The 11740-nt window shown below is 35.9% G+C and overlaps 1 protein-coding gene across 1 annotated transcript in view; it reads right to left on the bottom strand.

Annotated features, from left to right (window-relative positions):
- DISP1 (dispatched RND transporter family member 1) overlaps nucleotides 1-11740 on the bottom strand; it is a 166296-nt gene that overhangs the window by 108693 nt on the left and 45863 nt on the right. The gene's annotated exons all lie outside the window — the stretch shown is intronic.

Below are 11740 nucleotides of genomic sequence, written 5' to 3'. Positions count from 1 at the left end.
TTTTTTTTTTTTTTTTTTTTTTTTTTTTTCTGTTTTTTGAGACAGGGTCTTGTTCTGTTGTCCAGACTGGAGTGCAGTGGTGAAATTAGAGCTCACTGTAGCCATGACCTCCCCAACTCATGTGATCCTCCCACCTCAGCCCCTCAAGGAGCTGGGACCATAGTCATGCACCAGCTAGTTTTCGTATTTTCTGTAAAGATGAGTTTTTGCCATGTTGCCTAGGCTGGGTCTCAAACTCCAGGGCTCAGGAGATCCTCCTGCCTCAGCCTCCCAAACTGCTAGGATTACAAGCATAAACGACTGCTCTTGGTCTTCTTTTTAAATCTTGATCTAACCCTTAATTATGACGTGCTTTGCAAGTTTGGTTCTAATTTCAGTTTATTTAGGTACTTAGTTTTAGTGGCTGCCACAATGAAAAAAAAAAAAAACTCACAAATAACATATAGATCCAAACAGAAGCAGAAGCAACACATCTTTAGCTGTATTGCTAAGTCGTGAGGTTTGTCTTCATGTGCTAAGTGTTAATTTAAAATGTTTCAACTGCTATTAGTGGTGACTTCAATAGCACTTCAAGGTACAATATGCACATTGAGTGAAATTAATCATTAATAATGAGCACATATTTCATAAGTGGGAGAACAGGGACTGAAAGGCAGAAAGTATGATTTCAAAGTCAGTGCAATAAAGACCCTTACTACTCTCAAAGTGTGGTCCACAACCACTGTACCTGCTGGGAGTGCTATGAATGCAGATTCTCAGTTCCCTCTCCAGGATCTACTGACTCCAAATCTGCTTTTTAATAAAATCCCCAGATGATTCACATGCACATTGCAATCAAAAAGCACTGTTCTAGGACATGTGTATACAGGCTCCCCTCTGTATCTGTGGATTCCAAATCCATGTATTTAACAAACCCAGATAAAAAATAATTGAAAAAAAATTGCATCTGTACTGAACGTGTACAGACTTTTTTCTTGTCATTATTCCCTAAACAATACTGTATAACAGCTATTTCCATAGGATTTACATTACATTGAGTATTGTAAGTAATCTAAAGATTAAAGTATACAGGAGGATGTGTATAGCATCCTAAGTATTATATGCAAATACTATGCCACTTTATATGAGGGCCTTTAGCGTCTGCAGACTTTGATATCCCAGAGAGGTCCTGGAACCAGTCATACACAGATACCAAGGGATGACTGTATATACTGTATACATGCATCACCTGAATGTCTAGTATGTAAGAATACTAAACACATGTTTACAGGCACACACTAGAAAATTCAACTTCAAATGGTCTGAGATCTAGACAATTCCAAAAGCAAAAAATGACTTATATTTGAGAGAGTCAGAGATGTACATTTCTTTCCTTACATTTTTTTTAATTGTAATAGTTCACTAGAGAGATACAGTCTGTACCGGTTAAGCATTCTATACAAAAGCTTTCAAAAAATTATGATTTATTATAATCTTAGCCTCTTATGTTGCATTTCAATGTAAGAAATGGTCACTGTATTTTCTACAAAACTGCCACATGCCCCCCAAAATATGAACTATTCAAAGGCATAAACTATGTCTTAGTTATTTTGAATCATTAGGAAAGAGTACAGTGCCTCGGTACATAGTAGCAATGCAATTAATATTCGCTAAATGAGTATATGAATGAATACAGTTGGCTCCCACTTTGTGCAGGCATTGTTATAAACATTTCCTATATATTTTTTCTCATCCCCACAACAATCCCTAGAAGTAGGAATCAGAAGCTCAGACAGGGAAAGTAGCTTAGCTGACATTGCATACCTGATAAGAGGCTAAATTTAAATTCAGGGCTGAATGGCTCCAAAGCCCCTGGGTAGTTCTCAGTGTTCTGAGAATAGGTAAAACGTCAGGAGCATCTGAAAAGCTTTTAAAAAAGAGCTTCCCACTTTTCTGAGTAGTTTTTTGTACTGCTCTGACTCTTAATGCCATGATGTTTCACCTAGTCACAAAATAAACAAAAAAGTAAAACCAGGATGAACCCACAGCTGAATACAAGCAATAACAAATGATCCCAACTGTATTGCAAGTGAAGAACCCAGCCATATTGTAGAGGTGGATAAAGAAATAACTAACCCTAATTAACTCTAGATAACAGTGTTTGATGATACTGTAAAATGAAAGATGACTGGTTTTTAAAAATAAAAAAATAAAATAAAATAAAATGAAAGAAAAAAGAACCGTACACAAATATTATCCTGTAGTTAGTAAACTTATTTCTCACAGAGATACAGGCTAGTAATTCTGAAATGGTGTGCATACATACACTGACAAAAACCAAATATATATATATATATGAACATACTAGTATATACGCATATTTCCTTGCTTTGCCCACTCAAAAAACCCAGAAGCAATGACACCAAGGAGCAGGAAGTACACCTGGCACTCAGACTTGGTTTCTAAATACCATTCTTCAATTAAAGAAACCAGAATCCCAGGCAATAGCAAGATTCTGCCTCTACCAAAAATTAGAAAATTAGCCAAGTATTGTGGCTTGTACCTGTAGTCCTAGCTACTGGGGACTCAAGGCAGGAGGATCACTTGAGCCCGGGAGGCAGAGGCTGCAATAAGCTGTGATTACACTACTACACCCCAGCCTGGGTGACAGAATGAGACCTTTCCTCAAAAAAAAAAAAAAAAGGTGGGGGAAGAAAGAAAGAAAGAAGAAAAGAAATCAGGGATTTTTGGAGCTCTAGGGTGGGTACAGGGAAAATATAAGATAAGCCTGGAATATTTTGGGGTACTTCAAAGTATGCAAATGCTCAAAAACATGTGAAAAGGACACCAAAGCCAATTTAAAGGAACTCCCAATGGCCAAAGATGGAACAATTTAAACAAAAACATAAATTAATAATAGTATTGGATTATAACTCATGGAATAAAATAAATAAATATTCATGAGGCCCTACTTACATAAATAAATGAGGAAGAAGAAATCGTTCTTCCTTACAGTAGCTTTCCAATTACTGAATGTAGAAAAATATAGAAATTTAAAAGTCATCATTAGACAAATACCATAGTAATTATTGTAGGCAAGAATCGTCAATGGATGCTAAAATCAGTGAGCAAAAGATACTCACTGCTTATGAAAGGAAAAACAGTAACTTTTCAGAGTAAAAACTGGGCAGACACCTTAATGAAGTGGTCAAAGTTAACATCACCAATATGACATATAAACACCACATTCCCTCAATATGATGCACTGAGACTTACACAGCATCCCTTCTGTAGGCTGCACAGCCAAAAATGCATAGCCTCTATCTAAATATGAGACAACATAAGCTTTACCCAAACTGAGGAACATTTCGCAACAGAAACCTGAAAAATGCTCTTCCAAATTGCCAGGGTCATGAAAAATAAAGAGACTGGAAAACTATCACACATTAACAGATTGGAAGAGACTAAGGAGACATGACAATTTAGTACAGTTGGGATCAGGGTTGGATCTGGGCCAGAGAAAGAATATAAGTGAAAAAACTGGCAAAATTTAAATTAATAGAAATATTATAATAATGTTAGTTTCTTTGTTTTAATAATTGTGGTATGGTTATATATTAACATGAAGAAAAGCTGGGAACACAGGAACTCTATGTAAGTTTTCTGAAAGTTTACAACTATTTCAAAATAAAAAGTTTTTTTTTAAAAAAAAAAAAAGTCCCTGGGCACAGGTGAAGAAATAAGAAGTTCAGGGGAGACAGCCCAAGTGATTAAAATTCAGTCATCTGGCAGGAGTTTGGGAACCTTATTCAGCAGTAGTGGTTAAAGAGGAGAGTAACAGATCCAAACAGTAATTATCTACTGAGAGTCAATTATAGGACAGGAACTCTATTAGGCTACCAAGATGAATAAGGAAAGATGGGTCCCGGTCTTCAAAGAGCTGTCAGTCTAGTAGCTTTCCTTAAAATCAGAGCCCCTCCCACCTTATAATGTAAATGGAATGCCTTCTATTTTTGTACAGGTGTATTTTGACTATTTAAGCAAACACAGTATACTGTCAGTTTTCCTTGCTTAAAGTATAGAGTTGTAACACTACACAGAGTACGCTTCCAGAGGCTAGTATATATTTTAACAGGTCTTTTTGCAAGCATGCTTACAACCCTATGTGTGTAATTAACAAATCTGTGTATGCTTATGCCTTTGCAACTCTTTCTTACAATTCTTGAACAGTTTGTGTCAAAGCAATTTTATTTGTTTGTTTATGGATGGATGGATGGATGGTTGGATGGATGGATGGATAAATGGATGGATGGAGTCTTGCTCTGTAGCCAGGCTGCTGTGCAGTGGCACAATCTCGACTCACTGCAACCTCCACCTCCCGGGTTCAAGTAATTCTGTTTCAGCCTCCCAAGTAGCTAAGACTACAGGCGCGCACCATCACACCCAGCTAACCTTTGTATTTTTAGAAGAGACGGGGTTTCACCGTGTTAGCCAGGATAGTCTCAGTCTCCTGACCTCGTGAATCATCCGCCTCAGCCTCCTGAAGTGCTGGGATTACAGGCGTGAGCCACACTGCCCAGCCTATCATCCATCCATCTATCTATCTATCTATCTATCTGTCGTCTGTCTATCTATCTATCTATCTATCTATCTATCTATCTATCTATCTATGGGAGTCTTGCTCTTTTGCCCAGGCTGGAGTGCAGGGGCTTGATCTCAGCTCACTGCAACCTCCGCCTCCCGGGTTGAAGCGATTCTCCTGCCTCAGCGTCCCGATTAGCTGGGATGATAGGCGTGTGCCACCACCAGCTAATTTTTGTATTTTTGTAGAGACTGGGTTTTACCATGTTGGCCAGACTGGTCTCAGACTCCTGACCTCGTGATTCGCCCGCCTCCTCCTCCCAAAGTACTGGAATTACAGGCGTGACCGTGCCCGGCCATCTTTATTTTGAAAAATATGGAAATTGAAAAAAAAAAAAGTTTCTATAAAAATTTTGTATATATGCACATTGTTGGTGGTGGTGGTGGTACTGGCACGTCTTCTAAATTTTCTTTTTAGGTTAAATTTTATACTGGGTCAGAGAGGATGAACATTTTTATGATACTTAAATTATATTACCAAATTGCCCTCTAAATCCTACGCCCAGACAAATCTGGGCCTTATCATGTTTAAAAACAAAAAACTTTAGTTAAAAATACATGAAATTATTTTCCTACCTTATTTGAACTGGCATTTCTTTAATTACTAGTACTACCTCATAAGCTTCTTTGCTACATGGAAATTATATATATTCTAAAGGTTGGTCTAATCATAATTTACATGTGACAGATCTCAAGATTCTCTTTGAAAATTTTCTTTTGCAAAAATTTGTTTTAGCTTCTCTAATATTTTTAAATATTTTTCCGTATATGTTAATTTCTAAGCATGTATACAAATACATTCTGCTGATATTTAACGTAATCTTGTCATCAACATTTATTTCCAGTAAGTTTAGCCTGTCATAAAAGATAAAAAATTTATATAACTCCATCATTAAATGCTTTCTGTCAAATTCCATGGAAAACCAAGTCAGAAAAATGGGAAATGACCTAAAAGTAAACATATAATACCAGAAAATTTAAAACTGGAACAACAGAAACATACAGAGAATATTTTTCTCTACTCGTTCATAAAGTCACAAAGAGAAAAACTAAATTTTATTTTTTTTAAATTAACCTGCAAATTTACAGTATTTCTAGACAAAAATACTTTTAAATGTAATGCAGAGAAGAACCCACCAAACTTTAATTTCCTTCTCCTTCTGCCATTGTATTAGAGTTCATTTAAATGTTTGCCATTCCCAGATTACTAAAATAGCATGAGAAATTACTCCTTTGTAGTGCAGATGACTGGCATAACCCTCTAGTAGTAAGAAAAATTCTCACACTTTCAAGGAGGAATTAAATTGAGAGGCTGACAAAAATCATTGAAAAATAAAATAAGTATTCTTTGCAATACACAGTTATTTTTGATTATCTTACAACATGAATATATATGGTAAACAGTCCATAATGAAATAAATTAAGAAAACCTAAAACATCTCCATGTCCATTTCACATAGAAATCAGGTAATTTCTTGTATGGTCATAGAGTATTGCTTTAAAGCTTTGTCAAAGTTCCAATTCTACAGAAAAGAAAATATCTATTTTTCTAAATTTTAATTGTTAAAGTCCATACCCCTCTCCACCTCAAAATTTCCCTTTTGTTGGTCCAGTCTTGTTAACTCCCTTTTTAAATTTTTCGATTCAATAAAATGGTCTTAAGTTATGTGTACATGTCAAATACACACACACCACAGACATATACACAAATATATATGAAGGTACTTAACAATTGTTTTGGCCCATTCTTTTTAGTATAAGAATATCTTTATGTCCCTTCCAAATTTAGAATTAAAGATTATCAAGGAAATATTTTTCCTTTAAACCAGAACTAAAGGCATAAATGACCCATAAAAATCTTCAAGAAACTGAAATAACTGAAAATATTATGTTGCTAATTTTACAATCTCAAACTCTACCTGATGCTAGTAGCCCTTGCCAATGAATCCATTATAAAGCCAAAAGTGTGGCTCTTCTCTCACAATGTAGAGAGAACTGAAGAAAGAAAAAGAACACCCATCTGAACATCTTGTTATTAATACTTCCTTAAAATCTATTAGTGTCAGCAACTGAAGTGCTACTTTATCAATAATTCTAAAAGATATTGACAAGATCTGCTTTAGAGATATATAGTCTGCCTGTCAAAGTTAAATTTAATTTTCCTATATATAACACTTTTCTAAAACTCTTCCAGACCTTTGTTTTTTTGGAGACAAGGTCTTCCTTTATTGCTCAGGCTGGAGTATAGTGGTGCAATTACAGCTCACTGCAGCCTTGAACTCCTGAGTTCAGGTGATCTTCCTGCCTCAGCCACCAGAGTAGCTAGGACCAGAGGCACACACCACCACACTCAGCTAATATTTATATTTGTTATAGAGACAAAGTTTTGCCATGTTGCCCAGGCTGGTCTTGAATTCCTAGCCTCAAGTAATCCTCGTGCCTCTCCACACAGGAAATCACTTTCCACCAGAACCATCTTTATTCTTAGGTGATTCATTCAAAAAGAAAAATGTTGCCCACTCTTTGAAAGACCTAAATTCTTACCTGTGACAAACAGCCTTCCATGAATAGAATCTGCTGCAAAGGCCTGCATTCCCTAGCATCAAAAGGTCATTGTAGAAGTGATTTTATTTTATTTTTCGAGAGGGGGTCTCACTGTCATCCAGACTGAAGTGTGGTGGTGTGATCACAGCTCTAGAAGGGATTTATATAATATTCCCGTGCTTTCTGATTACAAAAGTAGCACATGCAAACTGAAGAAAAATTAGACCGCACAGAAAAACACGAACAATGAAATAACAATCATCCATGATCTCAATGACCAAAATACCCTCTTAACATTTTGGTGTATATATTTCCAAACTTTTTTATATGCCCATGTCTGTTTCTCTTTTTAAGGTATAACTGAGATTGTACATCCTGTTTTTTCTCCGTTTAATATCATAACAATCACTTTCTCAAGTTAATTTAATCTTCATAAGTATAATTTGTAATGGGTACAGATATCTCATAATTTATACAAACATTCACTCTATGATTAAACATTTTGATTGCTTCTGATTTTTGTTATCATAAAAAAGTATTTCATTCATGTATTATCATGAATGGTAATACGTTTGATGTAAGACTTTTTTTTACATACTTATAGTTTCTTAAAGAGTCCTCAAAGTGGAGTTTTTATACATATTATAAAGTTTTTTTCTTTAATGTTATGCTCCAGTTTCAGTATAAGGTAAAAGTGTTAAAGCCCCTAATGTATTATAGAACAGACTCTCTAACTGATCAAAAGAAATGAAGAGCCAGACAAAAAAAAAAAAAGTGCCAAATAAACATTCATTAATTAAAATGCTTCCTTTATTTATACCTCCAAAAGCATGTATTTGCACTTAATCTCCTTACACATAAAATTGCTATTAATACTAAACAGCAGACCTCAGGTTTCCTGAAATTAATTTTTAAGATTACAGAAGCTCCCTTGAAGATCTTTTTAAAAATTAAAAGGAATATTTGAAGGTGCTGCTCTCAAAAGTACACTTACAAAACATATGGACATGTTATATTTCTGTAACACTTTATGTTTGCAAAAATGCTTTATCCATGAAGTGTTGTAGTTGATTGTTATTGCCCATCTTTCACAGACACTTATACTGAGAATATTTTATGATTCACCTTAAAGCTAATCCCTGAGCAGAGCTCCTTCCTGGAGATCTTACCATATACAGAACATGGGGACTTGGAGATAGTAAACCCTCAACAAATATTTAATTCATCAATATGTGAAAAATACTTAAAACATTAATATATTAAGCACTTCAATTGGGGGGTATACTGTTAAAAAGAAATTTAACTGTATTCTAAATAGATTCCATTATATATAACCAATATTACTAAGTTCACCTTCGTTCACCATTTTAGGCTTTAACTTTCTGTATAACAGTATAAACTTCGAATCTGTACTAAAACAGGATCTCAGATTTTTCAAAGAATCATTAGGGTGAACACCTATTGGCAAAAAAGAATCAATGGGTGACCAGTATTTCAGTGGATACAGTTTCTGCATCTTTACTCTCTTCTTCTTTTAAAAAGCCATCAGTACTAGCTCTGATTGCTCTGCACTAGTTCACCAGATCATTTTCAAAGACTCCATAACAATGTCTCATTGTTTAAAGCTGTTTCCAAGTAGTCCTTCAAACACTGCTTCTGTTCACACTGATTTTAGGGAACTTTAGCTTACTATAATAGTCAGTGGCTTCCAATGGTTCTTTCTGTATACCCCAAATTACCCAATGGGGACAACAGAGTTCTATGGGATCTGACTCATACCTACTTCTCTAGCCTTATCTGCCATCACCACTCTCCCACTAGAACTCTCTGCTCCATTTCACTGGCCTCTCTTCAGTTTCTATTGGCTGTGCACCTTCCTACAACATCTCAGGGCTGTTTCCTTGGGTTAGACCATCGCTTCTTCACTGAGTTCCTGCTCTTTTCCTCAAAAGTCCAGCCCCAAGGCTGTTCTCAAGGAGCCTTTCAAGACCTTTCTAACCAGCACAAACTCCCCTATTAGAGGGATTCACAGCACTTGTCTTTCAAGACACTGATCACTGGTAAAATTTACATCTGTTTGGGTGATTAGTTGATCATCTGTCTGCCCTGCTAGACTCTAAAGTTATATACAGGCAGGACAATGCCCGTGTTGCTTACATTTTATTCCCAGTGCTAGGCAATTCTGCATCCTAAACACTATAAAAGGCTGATATGGTTCAGCACTGTGTCCCCACCCAAATCTCATCTTGTATTGTACTCCCATAATTCCCAAGTGTTATGGGAGGGACCAGGTGGGAGATAATTGAATCATGAAGCATTTTCCTACATACTGTTCTCATGATAGTGAATAAGTCTCATGAGATCTGATGGTTCTGTAAAGAGGAGTTCTCCTGCACAATCGCTCTCTTTTGCCTGCTGCCATCCACATAAGACATGACTTGCTCCTCTGTGCCTTCCTGCATGACTGTAAGGCCACCCCAGCCATGCTGAACTGTACATTCATTAAACCTCTTTTTCTTCCCAGTCTTGGGTATGTCTTTATCAGCAGTGTGAAAACAGACTAACACAAAGACATTTTGGATAAGCTATTTATTCCTCATAACAAATTGGGATGAAGACATTATTATCCCCATTTTATAGATGAGGTAACAAGCTCAGAGACGTAAAGCATCTCTCCCAAAGCCAGAGTCAGGAAGAAGAAGAGACAGAACAAATCCATGCCCCTCTGAGTCCAGAGGCCTGGTTCCTTCTCTCTTTTTGATGCTTTCACAACATGTTCATATATTCATCTTAATTTGCATGCAATATTTCAAACATAAGTTGAAGAGACTAATATGAATACCCATGTACTCTCCTCTCAGATTTATAAAATCTTAACATGTTGTCTTATTTGCTTTTTTTTCTTTTAAAATATTACAAGTAGAGTGGGGTCTCTCTAAGGAATGTTCTGGAATCCTATCCCCTTTCTTTCTTCTAAATAGGTTGTTATCATTATCCCAAATTTTAATTTTCATTCCACGAATGTCTTACACTATTACTACATGTGTATCCATAAACAATGCTGTATCATTTTGCATGTCTTCCATCTTTATCCAAACAGTATCAGACCATATCTATAATTCTGCAGCTTTTTGTTCAATGATGTTTTTGAGATTTATGTTCATATACAGCTCTACTTTGTTCTTTTGAACTGCCCAATTTTATTTCACAGTATGAAGACATTAACATTTCTTTACCTCTTCTTTTTTGATGGGCATTTAGGTAGTCTTGATATTTTACAATTATAGACAGTGCTGCAGTGAACCTTTCTGTCTCCTTGTACATATGTAGGAATGACCCCCCGGAATTTCACAAAGAAGTGAAATTTCTGGGAAGAAGGATATGTGCATTGAAAATGCAAAACTTCACCAAAGTCTTGCTACTCTAGCTTCATTTATATTTTACATGTATCTTTATTGAAGATTTAAGAAATATATCACAGTATATACTCCAGAAACTGAATCTTATTCTCCTTTTTCTCCACCATGACTGACCATAGCCATACCTGACCACACACAATTAATGAAATAAAATGAATATCCAAATCAGGGAAGCAAAAAATAGCAGTTAAAAATTTATTAAACATTTTTCTGTGGCAGACGTCCTAAGAATTTTCAATAAATAATATCATTTAAGCCTCATGACAACCATAAGTAGCAGATACTATTATTACCTGCATTTTGTCATCTGATAGATCAAGTTTCCCTTAGCAACTCTCCTTTTCAGAATTTCCCTGGCTGTCTGTACATATTTTTTTTTCTTCCAGGAAAACTTTAGAATCATGTACATGTCTTAAAATACAATAGTGGCAAGAGTTAAAACTCATTTAATGTTAATTCGTAACATGAATCTAATAAATGTTTTCTGATGATATTTTCTTTCTTTCTTTCTTTTGAGACGTAGTTTTCCTCTTGTTGCCCAGGCTGGAGTGAAATGCACAATCTCAGCTCACTATAACCTACACCTCCCAAATTCAAGCAATTCTCCTGCCTTCAGCCTACCAAGTAGCTGGGATTACAGGCATATGCCACCATGCTCAGCTAATTTTTTTTTTTTTTTTTTGTATTTAGTAGAGACAGAGTTTCACCACATTGGCCAGGCTGGTCTCCAACGCCTGACCTCATGATCTGCCCACCTCAGCCTCCCAAAGTGCTGGGATTACAGGCGTGAGCCACTGTGCCTGGCCTTTCTGATGCTATTTTCTATCTAAAATTCTCTTTGTCCCTCTGAGAGGTCAAGAGGAGGCTCTAATTCTCCATATATAAGGGGAAGCATAGAAAAGCCAAAATAAGAGTTATAATAATTTGTAGTATATTTTATAGTTTAATGTCTTTAATACACATACAAAAAGTACAAGGGTATATAAAAACTGAATTGGGGATAACATTTTTTAAAAATTTATTGTTTTTTTGAGATGGAGTCTTGCTCTATTGCCCAGGCTGAAGTACAGTGGCACAATTTTGGCTCACTGCAACCTCCGCCTTCTGGGTTCAAGCGATTCTCCTGCCTCAGCCTCCCGGGATTACAAGCAAAAATC

This window comes from Sapajus apella, unplaced genomic scaffold (genome assembly GCF_009761245.1).
Source record: "Sapajus apella isolate SASKATOON/1434 unplaced genomic scaffold, GSC_monkey_1.0 scaffold22, whole genome shotgun sequence".
Classification (NCBI taxonomy): domain Eukaryota; kingdom Metazoa; phylum Chordata; class Mammalia; order Primates; family Cebidae; genus Sapajus; species Sapajus apella.
The sequence above is the reverse complement of the archived record's forward strand: the minus strand, read 5'-3'. Positions and strand labels throughout refer to the sequence as shown.